Below are 25450 nucleotides of genomic sequence, written 5' to 3' on the forward strand. Positions count from 1 at the left end.
GGTGGTTTTACCTGTTTCACTGTTAAGTAAAAGCTTTTTTAAAAAGAGGGAAATAAATGAGACAAGTTGAAAGAACAACTCACAGACATAAATATATAAAATTGAATGAAGTACTGAAGCCACTGGCAAAATGAAAACCACATCACATATAGGAAGTAGTCAACCTGATACTGATGAAAACATGGTATCAAACAAAATCTCAAGAAAATTACATCGAGCACAGCAGAAAAGAACAAAGAAGCATTTAGAAAACTAATGAAATGGAAGACAGGAAATAAAGACAAACTATCGTAAAACTGATGTTTCTTGAGTAAAGAAAAATAAAAATGAATCATATTAAAAGGTATATAAGAAAATATTCCTGAATCTGCAGTTTGAATGGCTTACCATTTAACAGGAAAATGTAATAGAGAATCACACCAAGACCGAGTTATATCCTGATGAAGTTACTGAACTTCAAGGATAAAGAAAGAATTCTAGCAATACTCAGGCAGAAGTAGGTCACCTACAAAGGGAAAAAAACAGTCAGGCTGGCCCAGACTTTTCTAGAGTAACCCTAGATGCCAGAAGATAATGGAACAGTGTCTGCTGGGTATTAAGGGAAAGGGAAATGTAGCCCAAAAATTCTGTAACCAGCCAAAACATCATTTTGCTTGTGAAAGCCACTAACAGACATTTTTAAACATAAGAGCACTCAACCACTCCTGAAAAAACTATTTGATAAACACAATAGATTTAAATATATTAAAGCTATAGCTTTACAATACCCACAGAACTACAAACTACCATGTTTATTCTAAGATGCACCTTTTTCACATTTGTCTATCTGAAATCAGCATGCATATTTCAATCAATGGAATGTCATACTTTGACAGCATTTAACTGTATTAATGGTATACAAAATAACGAAGCACACAACCACCAATGGTATCAATGAGACATAACGAAATACAGTATATAAGAGAGAAGGGAAAGCAAATAAAGAAAACCATGTAGTTTAAAAGAAGAAAACTAGGCCAGAGGCTGTAGCTCACCCCTGTAATCCCAGCACTTTGGGAGGCCGAGGCGGGCAGATCACTTGAGGTCAGGAGTTCAAGACCAGCCTGGCCAACATGATGAAACCCGGTCTCTACTAAAAATACAAAAAATTAGCTGGGCATGGTGGTAGGCGCCTGTAGTCTCAGCTACTCGGGAGGCTGAGGCAGGAGAATCACTTGAACCCCGGAGACGGAGGTTACAGTGAGCCCGAGATCACGCCACTGCACTCCAGCCTGGGCAACAGAGCTAGACTCTGCCTCAAAAAAAAAGAAAAGAAAAGAAAGAAAACCAAAAGCGAACTATAGATGACAACAAAACAAATACACTAATATTATATAAGCAAAGCAAAATATGCAACATTAATGTAAATGATTAAAAGCATCTCAAATTGAGTCAAGACTAACCTTGATCCAACTACAAGGGTCTATAAGACACAAACCTAAAATAGAGACTTTGATAAGTTAAAAGTAAAAGGTTAGATAAAAGTATATCTAGCAAGTATAAACACCCTTTTAAAACCAGTTGAATTCAAACTGAAAAATTAAAGGAGGCAGAAAAGGGTAATTTCTTATAATGATCAAGATTACAATCTATAAAGATATGTTATAAAACTATATACACCAAAATCTTCATAATACATAGTTAGAACAAAAACTTCTTTTTTTTTTTTTGAGACGGGGTCTTGCTCTGTCGCCCAGGCTCGAGTACAATGGTGTGAGGCTCACTGCAACCTCCGCCTCCCGGGTTCAAGGGATTCTCCTGCCCCAGCCTCCAGAGTAGCTAGGATTACAGGCATGCACCACCACACCCAGCTAATTTCTGTATTTTTAGTAGAGGCGACGTTTCACCATTTTGGCCAGGCTGGGATTACATGTGAGCCACTGCGCCCAGCCAGAACAAAAATTTTAAAGAAATAGAAGAAAAATCTTTAGGCAGAAGTAAGAATATAAGAGGATTACCATTTCCTGAAAGATCAAATACATAAACGACAAAATGGCTGAACATATGAAAGAATGAGATCAAGTCTCTATGCAACAGTTATAAAAACTGATCATCTATTTAGGCCATTAACACCTCAAACATTTCAAGAAAGCAGAAATAGTCTATACCACAATCTGAGAATTAAACAATGAAGTTACTCCCCTTAATGCAGTAGACTTGACAGTTATGTACTGTCTCTCCTTAAATTACTTCAAGTAATTGAATGGAGTAATGTAAATCAAAATCAATAGAGATTACCTAGAAAATAATAATGATAAAAACTGCCCATATAAAAATCTCTGGTACGACTGGGCCCAGCGGCTCATGCCTGTAATCTCAGCACTTTGGGAGGCTGAGGCAGGCAGACTGCTTGAGCTCAGGAGTTCAAGACCAGCCTGGGCAATATGGCAAAACCCTGTCTCTACAAACAATAAAAAAAAGTTAGGGGGGCATCCTGGCGGATGCCTGTAGTCCTAGCTACTTGAGAGGTTAAGGTGGGAGGATCCCTTGAGCCCAGGAGATCAAGGCTGTAATCAGTTGTGTTCACACCACTATACTCTAATCTGTGTAACAGCAGGAGACATTGTCTCAAAAAAAAAGAAAGAAAGAAAGAAAAGGAAAAAGAAAGTGGGCACAGTGGCTCACGTCTGTAATCTCAGCACTTTGGGAGGTTGAGACAGGTGGATCACCTGATGTCAGGGGTTCGAAACCAGCCTGGTCAACATAGTGAAACCCTGACTCTACTAAAAATACAAAATTAGCCGGGCGTGGTGGCGCATGCCTGTAATCCCAGCTACTCGGGAGGCTGAGGCAGGAGAGTCGTTTGAACCCGGGAAGTGGAGGTTGCAGTGAGCCGAGATCACGCCATTGCACTCCAGCCTGGGCAACAAGAATGAAACTCCGTCTCAAAAAAAAAAAAGAAAGAAAGAAAGAAAGAAAGAGAAAAAACCTTTGGTACACTAATAAAGTTATACTCAGAGGAAGAGCCACAGCCTAAACACCTTCAACCGAGCAAGAATTAAATGAGCATTCAACTCAAGGTTAAAAAATAAACGTTTAAAAATCAGATAAAGGGAATTCAAAGTTACTCAAGTAAGAGAACAGAAGCCTGCAGAATTAATTCTAAAACCTAGGAGCGGCCGGGCACAGTGGCTCATGCCTGTAATCCCAGCACTCTGGGAGGCCGAGGCGGTCAGATCACGAGGTCAGGAGATCAAGACCATCCTGGCTAACACGGTGAAACCCCATCTCTACTATAAATACAAAAAATTAGCCAGGCATGCTGGCACGTGGCTGTAGTCCCAGCTACTCGGGAGGCTGAGGCAGGAGAATCACTTGAACCTGGGAGGCGGAGGTTGCAGTGAGCTGAGATCGCACCACTGAACTCCAGCCTGGGTGACAGAGTGAGACTCCATCTCAAAAAAAAAAAAACCTGGGCGCTATGTTTTGATGGGAGGGGAAAATAAAACAGACAAACTATTAGCTGGACTAAAACGACAATTATATGAAATGAGGGACTGAAAAGGAAGTAAGATAATAGAGAAGAAATCAAAATAAGCATAAAATACATTTGCAGTAAATCCTAAGCTGCTAAATTTTAAACATAGATACAATGGATGATTTTCTAGGAAAATATAAATTGTCAAAAGCATCTAATAGAATTAGAAAATACTTCAATAACTTCTGAACATTCGCATGAGTTACACAGTTAGCTCCCCACCCACTCCAAATACCAGTCTCAGACATTTTCATAGTAAGTAAAGAGTAGTTTCAATTCTTTTATTAAACTATCCTATGAAACAGAAAAGCTTCCCAATTCATTTCCTGAGCCAACTGTGCATAGACAGCAGAGTATACTCAATAAAAATTCTAAATTATAATAGCAAACTCTGTATTGTATTTATCTCAGACACTGGTCTAACTAGGCAGTATGCGTGCTTCAACTCATTTACTCTCAAAACAATTTGATGATCTGGAGTGGGAGTCAAAATATTTAACTCCTGGCCTCAGCCTCCCAAAGTGCTAGGATTACAGGTGTGAGTCACCGCACCCAGCTGAGAGTTTTTTTCATATGGAGTTTCACTCTTGTTGCCCAGGCTGGAGTGCAGTGGCATGATCTTGGCTCACTGCAACCTCCAACTCCCGGGTTCAAGTGATTCTCCTGCCTCAGCCTCCCGAGTAGCTGGGATTACAGGCACCTGCCACAACAGCCAGCTAATTTTTTGTATTTAGTAGAGATGGGGTTTCAGCATGTTGGCCAGGCTGGTCTTGAACTCCTGACCTCAGATGATCCACCTGCCTTGGCCTCCCAAAGTGCTGGGATTGCAGGCATGAGCCATCACACCTGGTCCAAGCTCTTAACTCATTCTTAACTCTTTTGGGCAGATCACCTGAGGTTGGGAGTTTGAGACCAGCCTGACCAACATGGAGAAACCACACCTCTATTAAAAATACAAAATTAGCCAGGCGTGGTGGCGCATGCCTGTAATCCCAGCTACTCGGGAGGCTGAGACAGCAGAATCACTTGAACCCAGGAGGTGGAGGTTGTGGTGAGCCGAGATCATGCCATTGCGCTCCAGCCTGGGCAACAAGAGCAAAACTGCGTCTCAAAAAAAAAAAAAAAAGCCAAAGCCAAATTTTCTTAAAATAACAATAAAATGTATTCCTTCTCTCTTTTCCTTTTTCTTTTCTTTTCCTTCTTTTAATGGAGTCTCACTTCTCTCCGCCTGGGGTTACACAGGCTGGAGTGCAGTGGTGCAGTCATATAGCTCACTGCAGCCCTGAGCTCAAGCTATCCTCTCACCTCAGCTTCCTGATTAGCTGGCAACACAGGTGCATGTGGCTATTTTTTTTTAACTGTTGGTACAAACAGGGTCTCCCCTATGTTGCCCAGACTGGTCTCAAATTCCTGGGCTCAAGTGATCTCATACTTTGGCCTCCCAAAATGTTGGGGTAACAGGCATGAGCCACCATGCCCAACCTAATAAAACTTCTTTATATCCCCTCTTTCATTCTTCCATCCTCCATCTTGCCCTAAACTGATACTGAGGTTCTGATGTTCTCAGAGAACATATCTACTGAATTTTCAAAATAGGAATATACTTAAATCCAGTGAGAGTTTTGAGTAGATTTTCCAGGTATCTCTTGGTTCCAACTCTCCTTCTAATGTTCCCACTTTATCTGCACTAACTTTACAACTGGTCCTAAAACTACAATTACCGTATATATGGATACATGATTTCTTTACTACTTCTGTTCTAACCAAAATGAAAACAAATCCCCTTTTCCATCAGACAATGTTACAACTTTACTAAAGGAATTTTTACCCACATGATACGGTTTGGCTGTGTTCCTGCCCAAAATCTCATCTTGAAATGTAATCCTAAATGTAATCCCCACACGTTGAGGGGGGGAAACCTCATGGGCTGTGATTAGATCATGGGGGCGTTCACCCATGCTAGTCTCGTGATAGTGCGTTCTCGCGAGATCTGATGATGTTATAAAGGGGCTTTTCCCCGCTTCACATTGCACCTCTCTGTCCTGCCGCCATGTTGAGCACGGATGTTTGCTTCCCTTTCTGCCTTGATTTTAAGTTTCCTGAGGCCTCCCCAGCCATGCAGAACTGTGAGTGAATTAAACCTCTTTCCTTTATAAATTATCCAGTCTCGGGCAATTCTTTACAGTAACATGAGAACGAACTAATATCCAACATACTATTTATTTTTTATTTTTTTCTTAAATAGAGATGGGGGTCTCACAGTGTTCACCAGGCTGGTCTTAAACTCCTGGTCTCAAGTGACCCTCCCATTTCGGCCTTCCACACCCGGCCCCTTTATTCACATATTTAAAAAAACAAAAACAAAAAAATCACCTTCAATACCGTAACATGAACATAACAAAATTACAATGTTTCTGATTAGAACTACGAAAATCTTGTCTTTCCAGGGTGAGTTTCAAGTTGATATTCTGTGTGAGTAGCACCTTTGGTGCCCAGTGCCTTTACAAAAAAAAAAAAAAGATGGCAACTAGAAATTACTGACTGAGCCATCTGGCTCAAATGAAAAGCCAGTATTTTCAGAGTATTAGTCACACACTGAAAGAAGCTGGTCATGTAAATCACATTGTAACTTTATAAATATTACAAACTTAACAATTTGTCAACACTTACTGAGTACTATGTTCTGTAATCATCCCTTTATAAGTATTAAACTTAATACTCACAAAAATAATGAGATAAGTATGAAAATGTTCCCCATTTTACCCAGACGTATCTTCTAACCTGAATCTCTGCCGATGTATTTACTTTTCTACCTTCTCTCATGTTTCTCTGGATCAACTGCCCTTGCTCCTAATAAGGCTTCCAAACTGACCAGTAATTAGATCTCATCTCATTCTCCCCACTCAGATGTCCTCAAAGACACTGCTCCAGAAATTCCTACCCTCTCCTGTGTCATCAGTTCTTCTCTCTACTAAATTCAATCCCATCAGCATCAAGCATGCTACTAGCAGTTCTCCAACCTTTACACACACACACACAAATGAAGCCCACAAGTCCTCCAGTTACTGCACCATTTCTCAACACCCCTTTACAGTACAACTTTAAGAGTTGTCTTCATTTCTTATCTCCACTTGCTCTCCTTCCATTCTCTCAGGCTCATACCAATCCATCCAGTGCAACTGCCTTTCTCAAAGTACCATTCACCTCTAGTGGTCATTCATCCGTCCTTATCTTATCCAAACTCTTTTTTGACACAGCTGATCTCTCTTCCCTTGAAGTTTTCTTCACTTGGCTTACAGGCCATGGCATTCTGGATTGCCTCCTCTCACACCTCACTGATGCCACTCACACTCCTTCACTAGCTTCTGGTTATTTATCTGGCTTCTCAATGCCAGTGTGTCCCAAGACTTAGTCCTCAATCTTCTTCACCTATCTACCTTTACTCCCTTATTGAGCCCATCCAACTTCATGGTTTATATGCAATCCATATGCTAACAATTTCCCACTTTATATCTCTAAGCCAAACCTCCTCACTGAATTCCAGATCAAATACAGTAAGCTGCCTATGTGACTTCTCTACTTCCATGTCTAACAGGCGAATCAAAAGTAGCAAATTCAAAACTGAGCCGCTGGTAATCTCTCCTCCTTGTCCTGCAGTCTTTCTTTTCCATTTCAGTTAATGTCAACTCCATCCTTTCAGGTGTTGAGGCCAAAAACCTGAACTCTTGACACACTCTCACACAGTCTACCCTTGACACACTCTCTCACACACTCTACCCTTGACACACTCTCTCACACAGTCTACCCTTGACACACTCTCTCACACACTCTACCCTTGACACACTCTCTCACACACTCTACCCTTGACACACTCTCTCACACACTCTACCCTTCACACTCCCTCACACACTCTACCCTCCAAATATTGTGTTCCTTCTAAGCCAGGCGCAGTAGCTCATACCTGTAATCCCAGCATTTTAGGAGGCCAGGCTGGGCAACAAAGTGAGACCCCATTTCTACAAAAAATATTAAAAATTAGTCAGGTACAGTGGTGCATGCCTATAGTCCCAGCTACTGGGGAAGCTGAGGCTTGAGCCCAGGGGTTCGAAGCTGCGGTGAGCCATGATTGTGCCACTGAACTCCTGCTGGGCAACAAACCGAGATTCTGTCTCAAAGAAAAGGAAAAGAATTCTATTCCACCAGCAAATTCCAACAGCTCTATTTAGGAAATATACCCAAGAATCGAACCACTTTGTCCTCGGCTCCAATACAGGTCCAAGCTAGTATCATGTGTCATCTGACTCTCCGTGCAGTCTATATTCTCAGCATAGCAAGCCAAGAATGATCTCATTAAAATGTAAATCAGGTCATATCACTCCAGTGCTGAAAAACCTCACGGCTACCTCCCTCTGAGTAAAAGCCTAAATCCTTACCTGTCAAAAACCACACAGCCTCCCCTCCACACCCTTTGCTGCTACTCTGACCCTGCCAGGCCTCTCTCCCACCACAGCGCCCCTGTACTGTTCCTCACTTGGCCTGGAAAGCTCTTCAAGACCTCAATGCTCCACCCTCAACTTTTCATTCCCTTTTCCCGCTTTATTTTCTCTCCAGGGCACTACCTAATACACCACATTTTTAACTTAATTATCTAGTTTATCATCTGTCTTCCCACACTAACTGCAAAACTTTGTACCAGCAAAACTTTTATGTCCTGTTCTTTAATGTACTGCTATGTTTACAAAAGTAGGCACTCAAATATTTGTGAAATGTAGAATTAAATTTGAAGATTACGTGTGATCTGTCAGCACTTTAAATTGAAAGTGCCAATGTAAGGTAATTTTTACATGATCCTATGGCTTAAAGGCTCTAGAATTTTATATTAATAACAAGTCCAGACCAGGCGCGGTGGCTCATGCCTGTAATCCCAGCACTTTGGGAGGCCGAGGTGGGTGGGTCACCTGAGGTGTAGTCCCAGCTACATGGGAGGCTGAGGTAGAAGAATTGCTTGAACCCAGGAGGCGGAGGTTGCAGTGAGCTAAGATCATGCCACTGGACTCCAGCCTGGATGAAGAGTGAGATTCCATCTCAAAAAAACATTTTTTATGTCCAAGCGCTCTTTTCATATATACGAAGGTTGGTTTGGGTGGCATTTCACTATACTCTTCTTCAAACCTTTTTTCAAGAGGAGTGGAAAAATTTACACAGGTAGATTTCTCCTCAGTTGCAACAGATACAAACTCTGGAGACTAAAGCTCTGGGGGTGTTTCTGGAAAAAAATAGCAATGACTATTTGCCAAAAGACAAAAACAGGCAAATACAATGGTACTCCAACAGGTTTCTAACACAGCACGAAGTCCTTCATTTATTGAAGGAGGAGCCAAGGTTATTCTCAATCGTAAAGCAAGTTCATAGGAGGAATAAATAGTATACTAAGAAAGAAAGCAATCAAGTGTAAGTACTTAGAGCTATTAACACTGAGTGTTACACAAAGTGTGTACCACAAAGAAACTACAATCAAGAAGCCCGGCTTGGCGCGGTGGCTCGCACCTGTAATCCCAGCACTTTGGGAGGCCAAGGCAGGTGGATCACGAGGTCAGGACATTGAGACCATCCTGACTAACATGGTGAAACCCCGTCTCTACTAAAAGTATAAAAAATTAATCGGGTATGGGGATGGGCACCTGTAGTGCCAGCTACTCGGGAGGCTGAGGCAGGAAAATCGCTTGAATCCGGGAGGCGGAGGTTGCAGTGAGCCAAGATCATACCGCTGCACTCCAGCCTGGGCAACAAGAGTGAAACTCCGTATGAAAAAAGCTCTCAGTCAGGTGCGGTGATTCATACCTGTAATCCTAGCACTTTGGGAGGCTGAGGCCAGGAGTTTGAGACTGGCCTGGGCAACACAGTGAGAAACCCCCATCTCTACAAAAAACAAAAATAAAAATTAGCTGGGTGTGGTGGTGCACCATGTGGTGATATAGTCCTAGCTACCTGGGAGGCTGAGGCTGGAGGATCACTTGAGCCCGGAGGATCACTTGAGCCCAGGGGTTTGAGGCTGCAGTGAGCTATGACTGTGCCACCTCATTGCAGCCTGGGCTACAGAGTGAGACTCTGTCTCTAAATATATAAAAAATAAAAGGGATGAGAGTTAAGGTATTAAAAAATAAGTATTTTACCTGCCTTCAGAAATTTCCCACAATTCAAAATTCAAAAATGCTTATGTGGCTAAGAAACAAAGAATCAAACTTCAAATTACAAACATAATTACTGAAAAATTTAAATGAGCTTTGTAAATACATTAATCAGAATTAAAAGTCTGATATGATGTCACATTAAAGCAAGAAGCCCAGAAGGGACAAACAGAGTGACAGCACCAAATGGGTGGCCAGAAATACAAGGAAGTCCAAGCCCCTCATGAGCAACTTAGTGTTCATGACTTTTTTCCAACTTTTATTTTAGATTCAGGGAGTTGTTTATTACTTTTTTTGAGGATGTCAAAAAGTCTTCTCTGCAATTTTTAGCCAAAGGTAATATAATAAAGAATCAAATAATATTTCCCACACACGCCTCGAGCAGATTCTAATGGCCTGAAAAGTACAAATGGTGCTCAATTTGAATTTTAAACAATATTGTTCCACTTTCATTCTATAAAGAAAATGAAAATATAATTTACTCTGGAAGGCACTTTTAAAAATTCAATTCCTGGCTTATTTCCAGTAACTTACAAATATTCCCCATATATTACTTTCATTGATCCCTTTAAAACTTTAAAAATCACACATACATAGGCCGGGCGCGGTGGCTCAAGCCTGTAATCCCAGCACTTTGGGAGGCCGAGACGGGCGGATCACGAGGTCAGGAGATCGAGACCATCCTGGCTAACACGGTGAAACCCCGTCTCTACTAAAAATACAAAAAAATAAGCCGGGCGAGGTGGCGGGCGCCTGTAGTCCCAGCTGCTGAGGCAGGAGAATTGCGCGAACCCGGGAGGCGGAGCTTGCAGTGAGCGGAGATCTGGCCACTGCACTCCAGCCTGGGTGACAGAGCGAGACTCCGTCTCAAAAAAAAAAAAAAAAAAAAATCACACATACAGTAAATAAACCTTCAGTAAAACTATGAAAACAATTACTATTACTTCTAGCAATTACTTATCAAGGCTAGTAAACAGCTGCTTAATTGACCATTGAACTTTCTTTAGTCATAGTAACAAGAGATATCTGGTACTCCGCTGCCTTTATTGAAAAAATGTTTACAGACTTAAGACTTGTTTACTCTTCTGATAGTCACCTACTACACAATTCTCATCTTACAAGAGAAGGTCTCTTGTTGATCTTCAGAGCATGAAATCAGAGACAGCTTTAGTATGTAGATCCACAAGTAAAAATAGAACAGATTCCAGGGACTCAAAATGAGAAGGCGGAGGAAGAACAACTCTTATTTAAGAAAACAACCTACAGTTCTATTCAAAATCATAAAATGGATGATTATATTTCATATAATTTGGATACCAAGCGTTGAATAATTCAAGATTGCACTTTTAGAATTCACTTTACCGCCGGGCGCGGTGGCTCAAGCCTGTAATCCCAGCACTTTGGGAGGCCGAGATGGGCGGATCACGAGGTCAGGAGATCGAGACCATCCTGGCTAACACGGTGAAACCCCGTCTCTACTAAAAAAATACAAAAAACTAGCCGGGCGAGGTGGCGAGCGCCTGTAGTCCCAGCTACTCGGGAGGCTGAGGCAGGAGAATGGAGTGAACCCGGGAGGCGGAGCTTGCAGTGAGCTGAGATCCGGCCACTGCACTCCAGCCTGGGCAATAGAGCGAGACTCCGTCTCAAAAAAAAAAAAAAAAAATAGAATTCACTTTACCTTGTGATTACTAATAGGATTCTAGCATCTGCTACTGATATTTCAACAATATAGGATTCAGAATTGCTAAACAACTTCCTCTTTATAAAAATGACTAACCTTAAAATACAATCTGATTTTCAACCAGTAATCTGAAGACTAATTTTAACACTCATACTTTCCACCTTCTGAAAGCCTTTTACACTAATTAAACATCAAATGTTAGTACTAATCTAACAATAACCATGCATACCTCACTCAGAGTAAAAGCCTAAATCCTTACCTGTAAAAACCACAGCCTCCCTTCCCCTTCGCTGCTCCTTATCCAGACTTATACCAAAATAATCCTAAATATGTATTAGACACTTGGCTCGTATGGTCCTTCACAGTAGATGAGTTTCTGCAGTCTCATCCATACAGCTTACATTTTCTTTCTTTCTTTTTTTTTTTTTGAGACAGTCTCGTGCTGTTGCCCAGGCTGGAGTACAGTGGCGTGATCTTGGCTCACCACAACGTCCGCCTCCTGGGTTCAAGTGATTCTTCTGCCTCAGCCTCCCGAGTGGCTGGGACTACAGGTGTGCACCACCACACCCGGCTAATTTTTGTATTTTTAGTAGAGACAGGGTTTCACTATGTTGGCCAGGCTGGTCTCGAACTCCTGACCTGGTGATCCGCCCGCCTTGGCCTCCCAAAGTGCTGGGATTACAGGCGTGAGCCACCGCGCCCAGCTCCAGCTTACATTTTCAATAGAAGTCAATGAGAATGGTGTGACCCCATATATGTTTTTCTTTAAGGATGGTTTAGAAATGGAAAAACGTTAACAAATTTGGCAATTACTTCGGATCACCTGCCATCATAACTGGCTGCTGCTTGTCATTCACACAACACCAGAACTTAAGACAAATGGAACTGATGTCATCTTGAACTCTTCATTTATTTTGACTGCAATTTCTTTGGAATGGAGGCATTGTTTTTAAGAAAAACATGTCATGTAGTTGTCTAAAAGTAAAACATTTAACTGGCCAGGCGCAGTGGCTCCATCTCAAAAAAAAAAAAAAAAAGTTTAACCTCAAATTAAATAAATAAATAAAAGGACACTGTAATATAACATCTTCACAATACCCAAAATGAGTTTCAAAGGCCTGTTACTTATAGCATACCTCCAAAGTGGGAGAGGGGGCCCTCACCATCTTGCTCAGGCTGGTCTCAGAACTCCTGGAATCAAGCAATCCTCCTGCCTCGGCCTCCCAAAATGCTGGGATTACAGAAATTAAATCACTGCACCCAGCCCTTAAAACTTTTTCGGAATCTTCTTTCTTATACACAAATGAGCAAATTTCTATCTTACATATTATGGCTAATGTAATTAACTTAGAACATTGTCGGCCAGGCGCGGTGACTCACGCCTGTAATCCCAGCACTTTGGGAGGCCGACAAAGGTGGATCACCTGAGGTCAGGAGTTCGGGACGAGCATGGCCAACATGGTGAAACCTTGTCTCTAACAAAAATACAAAAATTAGCCAGTCATGGTGTGGTGCGCCTGTAATCCCAGCTACTCGGGGGACTAAGGTGGGAGAATTGCTTGAACCTGGGAGGTGGAGGCTGCAGTAAAGCTGACAAGTGTGCCACTGCACTCCAGCCTGGGCAACAGAGCAAGACCCTGTCTCAAAACAAACAAACAAAAAAAGAACAGTGTCAGGGCAGTTAAAACAAGTATCACCTTGAACATTTCAAAATAAATAATAAAGAATTCAGAGAATGTCTGGCTCTGAACAGTGTCATTCTCCAAATTAAACTAATTGTAAAAATGTGCACCCAGCAACTTAGACATAATTATTTAGATTGTAAGTTATCTATTTAAATCACTCTTAGATAATACAGCTACATCATTTTCCCGATAATGATGTCTTTGCCATTCCTACAGAGAAAATGTTTGAATCCAGCTCATTTAAAAATAGTATGAGGCTGAGCGTGGTGGCTCACGTCTGTAATCCCAGCACTTTAGGAGGCCGGATCACCTGAGGTCAGCAGTTCGAGACCAGCATAGCCAACATGGCAAAACCCCATCTCTACTAAAAACACAAAAAGTAGCCAGGTGTGGTGGCGTGCACCTGTAATCCCAGCTACTCAGGAGGCTGAGACAGGAGAACCGCCTCTGCCCAGGAGGCAGAGGTTGCAGTGAGCCTGGCCAACAGACGGAGATTATCTCATGGGGGTGGGGGAAAGAGTTAAAAATAAGAGAAACTGAAAGCAGGGTATATAAGAACTCTCTGTACTATTCTCACAATTCTTCTGTATATCTGAAACTCTTTTAAAAAGGTTTATTTAAAAACAAAAAGCCTATCACAGTCGTATTGCTTCCCCAACAGCCATAGCATATGACGTAGATGCCGAAGAGGGTAGCAGGCAACACAATACCCTCATCTGTGCCACTGCTGCACCTGCAAGAGTTAAATATAAACCAAACTGGATAACAACAATTTTGTTGTTTCCATTAGGCAAATGCTAAGGGCAGAAGAAGAGCAAAGATGCCATCCTAGGGCAGAGATGCAGAAATAACCAGAGAAGACAGCGAAAATACAGTCTTTTCCTGGGGGAACGATCACACCATAAATGTTCACAGCAGTCTGAAAATAAGAAATTATTCCGAGCTTTGTCAGTGACAAGTGAAAAAAAGAAAAAATGAACAGAAAAAAGAAATTATCACAGCCTAAAGTACTAATGAGGATAATATAAACCTTACGCACTGCTAAATACAAAAAAAAACAGGGAAATACAATCCTCTGTTTACCTAGGGTGAAAGAATATAAAGGAAGACCTCAGAATAACACTCCTCTCTATATATAAACCTTAAATAAGTAATTTAGTTTCAGAATCCTAAAGCACAAAAGATGACAAACAGACTCAAAATACCAGATGCGGCCATTACCAATAGTTATTAGTTCCCCTTCTAAAAGTTACAAAGACTTCAGAATTTAACAGACTGTGCAGTGGTATAAAATGCAGTGGTCTTGGCTGGGTGCGGTAGCTCACGCCTGTAATCCCAGCACTTTGAAAGGGCGAGGCGGGTGAGGTGAGGAGTTCAAGACCAGCCTGGCCAACATGGCGAAAACTCCGTCTTTTAAATATATTTGACTCACCCTCAAAAACAGTGATAAAATCAAAGGATCATATGACCCCACAGGCTCCCCAGGACCTAAGTAGGAAAGGGATCATCGTATCAACATTAACTTTTATATTCATTCTCTGTGTAGATCTAACTTAAATATTGTTTTTCTAAGACAGGGTCTTGCTCTGTCAACCAGGCTAGAGGGCAGTGATGCGCTCACGGCTCATGGCAGCCTCCAACTCCTGGGCTCAAGCGATCCTCCTGCCCAGAATCCCCAAGTGCTGGGATTACAGGCGTGAGCCACTGCACCCAGCCTAAACTTTGTTAAAGGACAAATTCGGAGATTAATGAAGTCTAGCTGTCTTGGTTCTGCTCCTGCAAATAAGTGAAACTTAGTTTTCTCTTTTGGAAAATATGGACAGTCAGCTGAGTAGGAAATTTAAGGCCACTACAGCAGAGGACCAGACGGGAACTTCAGAGACATGGGAGGAAAAGCCAAAAAGAAAACAATGTTAATTTTTGTAGTAATTTTTAAAATTATACAGTTAGAAAAGCTACAGTCATGATAGAGTTGTTCATTAAAGAAAATACTTTGGGGGCGGGCGTGGTGGCTGTATTATAGATAATACAGCTGTATCATTTTCCTGATAATGATGTTTTTGCTATTCCTTCTGAGAAAATGTTTGAATCCCGCTCATTCAAAAATAGTATGAGGCTGGGTGCAGTGACTCACGCCTGTAATCCCAGCACTTTGGGAGGCCGAGGCGGGCAGACTGCCTGAGCTCAGGAGTTCAAGACCAGCCTGGGAAACACGGTGAAACCCCATCTCTACTAAAATACAAAAATTAGCTAGGCGTGGTGGCGCGCGCCTGTAGTCCCAGCTACCCAGGAGGTTGAGGCAGAATTGCTCGAACCTGGGAGGCGGAGGTTGCGGTGAGCCAAGATCGTGCCACTGCACTCCAGCCTGGGTGACAGAGTGAGACTCCATCTCAAAAAAAAAAAAACTTTGACAGAAAAATAAGGACCTTGATGAGACACTGAAGGTGTTTCAACAAGGGTCACTTGCTGAAATTAAGTAAATGGAAAAGAAAAAAAAAATGTAAGAAGGGGGAAGAAAGAATGCCTATAATATTGTGGTGAAGTATCTATATTGTATTATCAACTGATATAAACTAGTGTCAATTAACAAAACTCCATCTCAACATATATATTAAATTTTATACCCCATATAATTTATATATATATAAATTAATATATAAAAATTTATATATAAAAATTTTATATATATAATTTAATATATATATAATTTAATATATATTATATATATAATTTAATATATATATTAAATTTTACTTTTTTTAGACGGAGTCTCGTTCTGTCACCAGGCTGGAGTGCAGTGGTGATCTTGGCTCACTACAACCTCCGACTCCCAGGTTCAAGCGATTCTCCTGCCTCAGCCTCCTGAGTAGCTGGGATTACAGGCATGTGCCACCACACCTGCCCAGCTAATGTTTGTATTTTTAGTACAGACATGGTTTCACCACGTTGGCCAGGATGGTCTCGATTTCCTGACCTCGTTATCCGTCCACTTCGGCCTCCCAAAGTGCTGGGATTACAGGCGTGAGCCACCGTGCCCAGCTCGATTGTTTTTTTTTTTTTTGAGACACAGTCTCACTCTGTCACCCAGGCTGGAGTGCAGCGGCGCAATCTTGGCTCACTGCAACCTTCACCTGCTGGGTTCAAGAAGTTCTCCTGCCTCAGCCTCCAAGTAGCTGGGACTACAGGTGCGCGCCACCATATCCAGCTAATTTTTTGTATTTTTAGTAGAGACGGGGTTTCACCATGCTGGCCAGGCTGGTCTCGGAACTCCTGACCTCGTGATCCGCCCACCTCGGCCTCCCGAAGTGCTAGGATTACAGGTGTGAGCCACCGCGCCCGGCCTTTTTTGTGTGTGTGTGAGTGAGACAGAGTCTCACTCAGTCACCCAGACTGGAGTGTAGTGGCGCGATCTCAGCTCACTGCAGCCTCTGCCTCCTGGGTTCAAGAGATTCTCCCGCCTGGCCTCCCAAAGTGCTGGGATTACAGGTGTGAGTCACTACACCTGGCCTACCCCAGCATTTTTAAGGTCTTCCACAAACTTCAACCTTTCCAGATAGTTTTCCCACTAGTTCAGTTTATCATATACTCCAACTATACAACTTCTTTCAGCATAAACTTTGTCTTGCTTGTTCTTTTCCATCAGCCTTAAATATTTTCCTCTTTCTGCGTGTCAAATTTGACAGATCTTTTAAAGGTCAAGCAGAAGTGTCATGAACTCCTCCTCAAAGCCCTCCATGAACCAGACTGGTAGAAGCCAGCTTTTCTTGACTTCTTCTATAATGACAACCCTAAAGCAGCTGTATTATGGAACTTTTATTTTTCTACAGAATACAAGTTCCTGAAATGCCCAAACAGCATCCCGACAGCACACAAAACAGGCATCAAACTTGCTGATTTAAGAGACGGCATGGCCGGGTGCGGTGGCTCAAGCCTGTAATCCCAGCACTTTGGGAGGCCGAGACGGGTGGATCACGAGGTCAGGAGATCGAGACCATCCTGGCTAACACGGTGAAACCCCATCTCTACTAAAAAATACAAAAAACTAGCCGGGCGAGGTGGCAGGCGCCTGTAGTCCCAGCTACTCAGGAGGCTGAGGCAGGAGAATGGCGTAAACCCGGGAGGTGGAGCTTGCAGTGAGCTGAGATCCGGCCACTGCACCCCAGCCTGGGCGACAGAGCAAGACTCCGTCTCAAAAAAAAAAAAAAAAAAAAAAGAGACGGCATTAGATCTGCATAAATGAGCTTCACTCCACAGATCAAAGAACCCTCTGAAATTACATACCAAGTTATGTATGTGCGCTTTTCTCAGGAGGCCTTTTAACTCTTACCAGATTCTCAAAGGAAACGAAGAACTCCCAAAATATTAATAAAAAAAAAAAAAAAAAAAACACTCTGGGAAGGAAAGGGCTCGAGTTTTATCAGAAAATAAAACTTTCTGCTAGCCAGCTCCATCAGCATTTAAGAAGGTGAGACTGGAGAAATGACCAATTTCTTTATTTACTTCAAATATTTGGCTGGGGCAAAGATTTGACACAATGGTTCATGTGTCTAATCCCAGGACTTTGAGAGGCCAAGGTGGGAGGACTGCTTGAACCCAGGACTTCAAGACCAGCCTGGGCAACATAGCAAAACCCCATCTCTACCAAAAAAAAAATTTTTTTTAATTTGCTGAGCATGGTGGTGCGTGCCTGTGGTCCCAGCTACTCAGGCAGATAAGGTGGGAGGATCACTTGGTTCTGGGAGATTGAGGCTGCAGTGGGCCATCATCACATCCTTGCACTCCAGCCTGGGTGACAAAGCAAGACTTTATCAAAAGGAAAAATTAGCCAGGTGTGGCGGTGCATGCGTATAGTCCCAGCTATAGGGAGGGAGGTAGGGGGATTGCTTGAGCCAAGGAAGTGGAGGCCGCAGTGGGCCTTGATGGTGCCACTGCATTCTAGTCTGGACAACAGAGTAAGACCCTGTCTCAAAACAAAACAAAGATTTGCTGTGATTTGCCTCACAAGCAGCTGGGACTACAGGTATGTGCAACCACGACCGGCTAATTTTTGTATTTTTAGTAGAAACAGGGTTTCACCATGCTGGCCATGGCTTGTCTCAAACTCCTGACCTCAGGTGATCCACCTGCCTCAGCCTCCCAAAGTGCTGGGATTACAGGCATGAATCACTACGCCAGGCCTGCCAGACTATTTTCTTAGAAATTCATTTACTGGCTGGGAGCAAGTGGCTCAAGCCTATAATCTTAGCACTTTGGGAGGCCAGGGGTGGGTGTTATCACCTGAGGTCATGAGTTTGAGACTAGCCGTGGCCAGCATGGTGAAACTCCATCTCTACTAAAAATAGAAAAATTAGCCAGTTGTGGTGGCGCATGCCTGTAGTCCCAGCTACTTCTGAGGCTGAGGCGGGAGAATCGCTTGAACCCAGGAGGGGGAGGTTGCAGTAAGCCGAGATGGCGCCACTGCACTTCAGCCTGGGCAACAAGAGCGAAACTCTGTCTCAAAAAACAGTTAAATAAATAAATAAATAAAAATAAAAATCTTTTCTTACATAGTGCTACTCAATGTAGCACCTCAAGGTTGGGATATCACATCAATTACCTTTGTGTTCCCATAGCATCTCAATACAATGGCATATAAGGGCTCAATAAATAAACTTTTATGCTGATGCTTTATTCCATTTTGCAAGCAACCACACAAGTTTAAATGAAGACTGCTATTTAAAATTAAGATGGTGGCTGTGCATGGCAGCTCACGCCTGTAATCCCAGCACTTTGGGAGGCCAAGCCAAGAGGATCGCTTGAGCCCAGGAGTTCAAGAGCAGCCTGAGCAACACAGCAAGACTTTGATCGCAAAAATAAATTAAGTAATAAATAATTTAAAAAATTAAGATAGAATTTCTGTCTTAAACTACAGGTTTCTCTACTTCAACTTCCTGTTCCTTGAACATGTTAATAGAGCAACCATGTAGTTGTGTTTGTAACTACAAATATTAAGTTCTTTATTTGAAAAAGGATGGATAATAATGCACGGTTACAGGTGACTTTTTAAAAAAACTTTTTATTCTGAAATACAGTCCCATAGGACAAGGGGGAAATGTACAGAAAGGTTTCCTGTAACCTTTACCCTGTTTCTCCCAAATGTTAACATCCTGTATAAGTCTAGCACAATATCAAACCCAAGAAATTGACGGTGGTACAATCCATATACTTTATAGTCCCCCCACCAGTCAAAATATTAAATGGAAAATAACAGAAATAAACAATTCCTAAGTTTTAAATTTTCTGTTGTTCTGAGTAGCATGATGAAATCTCACACTGTCCCTCCTGCCTATGACTTAGCAGTGCTTGGGTTCAAGTAACCCTTGTTTTACTTAATAATGGCCCCAAAGTGCAAGAGTAGTGATGCTGGCATATTGTTATCATTGCTCTGTTTTATTATCATTGTTGTTAATCTTGCCATGACTAACGTAAATTAAACCCCATTACAGGTATGCGATCATAGAATACCTGTCATAGGAAAAAGCACAAGGTTCAGGACTATCTGTAGTTTCAGGCATCCACTGGAGGTCTTGGAAAGTATTCCATGCAGATAAGGGAGGACTATTGTATTCAGATGTCATCACTGTGTGTGTGTGTGTGTGTGTGTGTGTGTGTGTGTGTGTGTAGCTCTATGCAGTTTTATCACATTTGCAGATGTGTGTAATCACTATCAAGATACAAAACTCTTCATCACTACAAAGATCCCTCATGTTGCTGTATACCACATATCTCTCATGTCCCTAAATCCCTGAACACTATTAACCATCACTATAATTTTGTCATTTCCAGAATTTTATACAAAGGTGCCAAGACCACCCAATAGAGAAGGACAATCTAGTCTCTTAACAAATGGTGGTGGGAAAAGTTGTGGATATCCACAAGCAAAATAGTGAAGTTGGACGTTTATCTTGCACTTTACATAAAAATTAACTTGGCCAGGCGCGGTGGCTCACACCTGTAATCCCAGCACTTTGGGAGGCCGAGGTGGGCCGATCACAAGGTCAGGAGTTCGAGGCCATCCTGGCCAACATGGTGAAACTCCGTCTCTACTAAAAATACAAAAATTATCCGGGCGTGGTGGCACGCGCCTGTAGTCCCAACTACTCAGGAGGCTGAGGCAGAACTGCTTGAACCTGGGAGGTGGAGGCTGCAGTGAGCCAAGATCACGCCACTGCACTCCAGCCTGGGCAACAGTGCGAGACTCTGCCTCAAAAAAAAAAAAAAAAAAAAAAAAGACCTAAATATAAAACCTAAAACTGTAACTCCCAGAAGAAAACGTAAGAGAAGAGCTTCATAACACTGCACTTAGCAGTGATTTCTTGGATATAACACCAAAAGCACAGGCAACAAGAGCAAATAGACAAACTAGACTACACCAAACTTAAAACAGTCGTGCATCACAGGATACGATCGACAGAGTGAAAAGGCAACCTACCAAATGGGAGTAAATATTTGCAGATCATGTATCTATTGGGGTTAATAGCTAAAATAATACCCAAAAAGAACCCCTACCACTCTGCAAAGAAAAAGCCAAATAACCTGACTGTTTAAATGGCAAGACTTTAAATAGACGTTTCTCCAAAAATGACAAACAAATGGCCAAAAGCATGTAAAAAGACGCACCACTTTGTAACCATCGGAGGAATGCAAATCAAAACCACAATGAGGGCCAGGTGTGGTGGCTCACACCTGTAATCCCAGCAGTCTGGGAGGCAGAGGCAGGCAGATGGCTTCAACTCTGGAGTTCGAAACCAGCCTGGTTAACATGATTGAAATTCCATCTCTACAAAACAAAATACAAAAATTAGCCTGGTGTGGTGGCATGTGCCTATAGTCCCAGCTACTCAGGAGTCTGAAGTGGGAGGACTGCTGGAGCCCAGGAGTTCGAGGCTGCAGTGAGCTGAGATCGCAGCACTGCACTCCAGCCTGGGCAACAGAGTAAGACCCTGTTTCAGGAAAACCAAAAAACAAAACAAAAACCACACAATGAGATTTCATCTTACACCTATTTGGATGACTTTTATCAAAAAAAATAAGTAAGTGTTGGCAAAGATGTGGAAAAATTGGAACCTTACTTTTACCTACTGATGGGATTGTAAAATGGTGCAAGGCCTATGAAAAAGTTTGGAAATTCCTCAAAAAATTAAAGATAGAACTACCCAAAGTAGGTTCATCATTTGTAACATTCTGCTGTGTGATGTTGACAACGAGGGAAGCTATGCTTGAGTGGGGGCAGGAGGTATTTGGGAAATCTCTGTACCTTCTAACTCAATCTCACTGAGAACCTGAGGCTGTTCTAAAGAATAGTCTAGGCCGGGCAGGGTGGCTCACGCCTGTAATCCCAGCACTTTGGGAGGCCGAGGCAGGTGGATCACGAGGTCAAGAGATCAAGACCATCCTGGCCAACATGGTGAAACCCCAACTCTACTAAAAATACAAAAAGAAAAAAAAAATTAGCTCGGTGTGGTGGTGCGCGCCTGTAGTCCCAACTACTCGGGAGGCTGAGGCAGGAGAATCGCTTGAACCTGAAAGGCAGAGGTTGCAGTGAGCCAGATCCACCACTGCACTCCAGCCTGATGACCGAGTGAAACCCCATCTCAAAAAAAAAAAAAAAAAGAATAGTCTATAGGCTGGGCACTGTGGCTCACGCCTGTAATCCAAGCACTTTAGGAGGCTGAGGCAGGTGGATCACCTGAGGTCAGAGGTTCGAGACCAGCTTGGCCAACATGGTGAAATGCCTTTCTACTAAAAATACAAAAATTAGATGGGCGTGGTGGCAGGTGCCTGTAATCCCAGCTACTTGGGAGGCTGAGGCAGGAGAATCACTTGAACCCAGGAGACAGAGGCTGCAGTGAGCCAAGGTCCCGCCACTGTACTCCAGCCTGGGCAACAAGAGCAGAACTCCATCTCAAAAAAAAACAAAAAAAATAGGCTGGATGCGGTGGCCTACGCCTGTGATCCCAGCACTTTGGGAGGCTGAGGCGGGTGGATCACCTGAGGTCAGGAGTTCAAGCCAGCCTGACCAACATGGAGAAACCCTGTCTCTACTAAAAATACAAAATTAGCCAGGTGTCGTGGCCCATGCCTATAACCCCAGCTACTCGGGAGGCTGCAGTGGGAGAATCGCTTGAACCCGGGAGGCAAGAGGTTGCGGTGAGCCATGATTGCGCCACTGCACTTCAGCCTGGGCAACAAGAGCAAAACTCCATATCAAAAAAAAAAAAAAAGAAAAGAGGAAAAAGAACTCTTTGCCTAGCATTACTCTGTCTTAACATAGAAACCCTAGAAAATATATACCTTACATAAGAATATGATAATGTAATTAAAATGCATGTACATTCAAAAGCAAATGAAAAGTGTCTCCTGACATAAAGAACGTTTCTTAAAAATTCCAATTTGATAAACTTACTTAAAAGCAATCTTGCTTTAAGCAAACAACAAACAGCTGCCAGGTAAAAATTTAAATTCTTTATTTTTTTATTTATTTATTTTTTTTTGAGACAGAGTCTTGCTCTGTCACCCAGGCTGGGGTGCAGTGGCCGGATCTCAGCTCACTGCAAGCTCCACCTCCCGGGTTTACACCATTCTCCTGCCTCAGACTCCCGAGTAGCTGGGACTACAGGCGCCCACCACCTCGCCCGGCTAGTTTTTTGTATTTTTTAGTAGAGACGGGGTTTCACCGTGTTAGCCAGGATGGTCTCAATCTCCTGACCTCGTGATCCGCCCGTCTCGGCCTCCCAAAGTGCTGGGATTACAGGCTTGAGCCACCGCGCCTGGCCAATTCTTTATATTTTTAACATATCCCTAGCCAATAGAAGAGTAGATAAGAAAAGCTAAAGGAAAAAAAGCAAAGATACAGCAGTAGCAGTTTTTCTAAGTCACTGGACATGGGTATAAAGGTTAAATAAAAGGTAAAATAAAATATTTCCCCTTATAAAAATTAACTTGTTGCAAGTCTAGAACGTAACTTCATAAAAAGAGGTATACATCTCTACAGCAACAGCAATACATTATTTATTCCAGAAGTTTCTCTGAGGGCCAAAATCTATCAATGGAACAGCACTGATAAAAACTTCTGATTAGACCGGGCGCGGTGGCTCACGCCTGTAATCCCAACACTTTGGGAGGCTGAGGAGGGCAGAGGAGATTGAGACCATCCTGGCCAACATGGTGAAACTCCGTCTCTACTAAAAATACAAAAATAATCCAGGGGTGGTGGCGTGCGCCTGTAGTCCCAGCTACTCAGAAGGCTGAGGCAGTAGAATCACTTGAACCCAGGAGGCAGAGGCTGCAGTGAGCCAAGATCTCGCCACTACACTCCAGCCTGGGCGACAGAACGAGACTCCATCTCAAAAAAAAAACTTCTGATTAACTCAAATTAGCCCAATACTATCTTGCACTAAGGGGAAAAAGTTTAGAATGTTCTATTGTAACATTTAAATATCTTATTTCCTGGAACTACATTTTATTCTTTTTTTTTTTTTTTTTTTTTTTTTTTGAGGCGGAGTCTGGCTGTCTTGCCCAGGCTGGAGTGCAGTGGCCGGATCTCAGCTCACTGCAAGCTCCGCCTCCTGGGTTCATGCCATTCTCCTGCCTCAGCCTCCCGAGTAGCTGGGACTACAGGCGCCCGCCACCTCGCCCGGCTAGTTTTTTGTATTTTTTAGTAGAGACGGGGTTTCACTGTGTTAGCCAGGATGGTCTCGATCTCCTGACCTCGTGATCCGCCCGTCTCGGCCTCCCAAAGTGCTGGGATTACAGGCTTGAGCCACCGCGCCCAGCCCACATTTTATTCTTTATCATGTATCTGTTTATAATAATCATGTTCATTACCAGAATTCGGAGAATGTTTGCTTTTTGTGATTTGTACTTTTCTGTACCTGAAATGCTGTTAACCATATAAACCTACACTGTGTTTACCTTGCCAGAGTGTTTCCATAAGCCCACACTTCCTTCTCTGAAAAGTTATTTCCTACAAACCAATGAAAGGTAACATTAGACGTACCCTTAGAAGTCATCTAAATTCTAACAAAAATTTAAATCTAAAAAAAATTTCAATAATTAAGAAATGCCAAATTATTTATCCTAAATCAAACTGATCTCATTAAAAGAGTGCTTAATTAATACTTTACTTGCTTAAAGCAAAGGAATGCCCACACTACAGTTTACCATAATTTGGCATACCCTCCCACCAACAAAAAAATTGTACTGAAGTACCCAAAGCCGAAAGAGGCAAGGATTGAAACTCATCTTGACAGAGCAATCAGACATTCTTCACCTGAGAAAAGGAAGTCAAAAGGCAACAATAGGGGACAGGGCGTGGTGGCTCAGGCCTGTAATTCCAGCACTGTGGGAGGCTGAGGCAGGCGGATCACAAGGTCAGGAGATAGAGACCATCCTGGCTAACACAGTGAAACCCCGTCTCTACTAAAAATACAAAAAATTAGCCGGGCGCGGTTGTGGGCGCCTGTAGTCCCAGCTACTCGGGAGGCTGAGGCAGGAGAATGGCCTGAACCCGGGAGGCGGAGCTTGCAGTGAGCCGAGATCGCGCCACTGCACTCCAGTCTGGGAGACACAGGGAGACTCCCTCTCAAAAAAAAAAAAAAAAAAAAGGCAACAATGATAGTCACTGGATTATCAGATTTTACACCCTAGATCTACTCTATTAAATAATGATCAGTGCACCTAATTTGACAACTATATGTGAAAGTATCACAAAATACAATGTGTATTAACAAACTATATAATAAAACTGGCCTGGCACAGTGGCTCACGCCTGTAATCCCAGCACTTTGGGAGGTTGAGACGGGTGGATCACCCGAGATTAGGAGTTCGAGACCAGCCTCACCAACATGGAAAAACCCTGTCTCTACTAAAAATACAAAACTGACCAGGCGTGGTGGCACAAGCCTGTAATCCCAGCTAATCAGGAGGCTGAGGAAGGAGAATCGCTTGAACCTGGCGAGGCAGCGGTTGTGGTAAGCCTAGCTCATGCCATTGCACGCTAGCCTGGGCAACAAGAGTGAAGCTCTGTCTCAAAAAAAATACACATATGCAATAGAGGGGCCGGGCGCAGTGTCTCACACCTGTAATCCTACCACTTTGTAAGGCCAAGGTGGGCAGATCACCTGAGGTCAGGAGTTCAAGACCAGCCTGGCCAGCATGGCAAAAACCCCATCTCTACTAAAAATACAAAAAATTAGCTGGGCATCGTGGCACACACCTGTAATCCCAGCTACTTGGGAGGCTGAGGCACAAGAATCGCTTGAACCCAGGAAGCGGAGGTTGCAATTAGCCGAGATCGTGCCACTGCACTCTAGCCTAGGCGACAGAGCAAGACTGTCTC

The 25450-nt window shown here is 42.8% G+C and overlaps 1 protein-coding gene and 1 long non-coding RNA gene across 2 annotated transcripts in view; both read right to left on the bottom strand.

Moving 5' to 3' along the window:
• Positions 1-25450, bottom strand: part of UBE2G1 (ubiquitin conjugating enzyme E2 G1) — a 101623-nt gene that overhangs the window by 71635 nt on the left and 4538 nt on the right. The window lies entirely within an intron of this gene.
• Positions 4699-9652, bottom strand: LOC144335259 (uncharacterized). The gene is made up of 3 exons (XR_013405988.1): positions 8415-9652; positions 7323-8079; positions 4699-7241 (listed from the first exon to the last, which is right to left on the bottom strand). It is a non-coding gene; the product is annotated as an uncharacterized LOC144335259 (long non-coding RNA).

This window comes from Macaca mulatta, chromosome 16, assembly GCF_049350105.2.
Source record: "Macaca mulatta isolate MMU2019108-1 chromosome 16, T2T-MMU8v2.0, whole genome shotgun sequence".
Lineage (NCBI taxonomy): Eukaryota > Metazoa > Chordata > Mammalia > Primates > Cercopithecidae > Macaca > Macaca mulatta.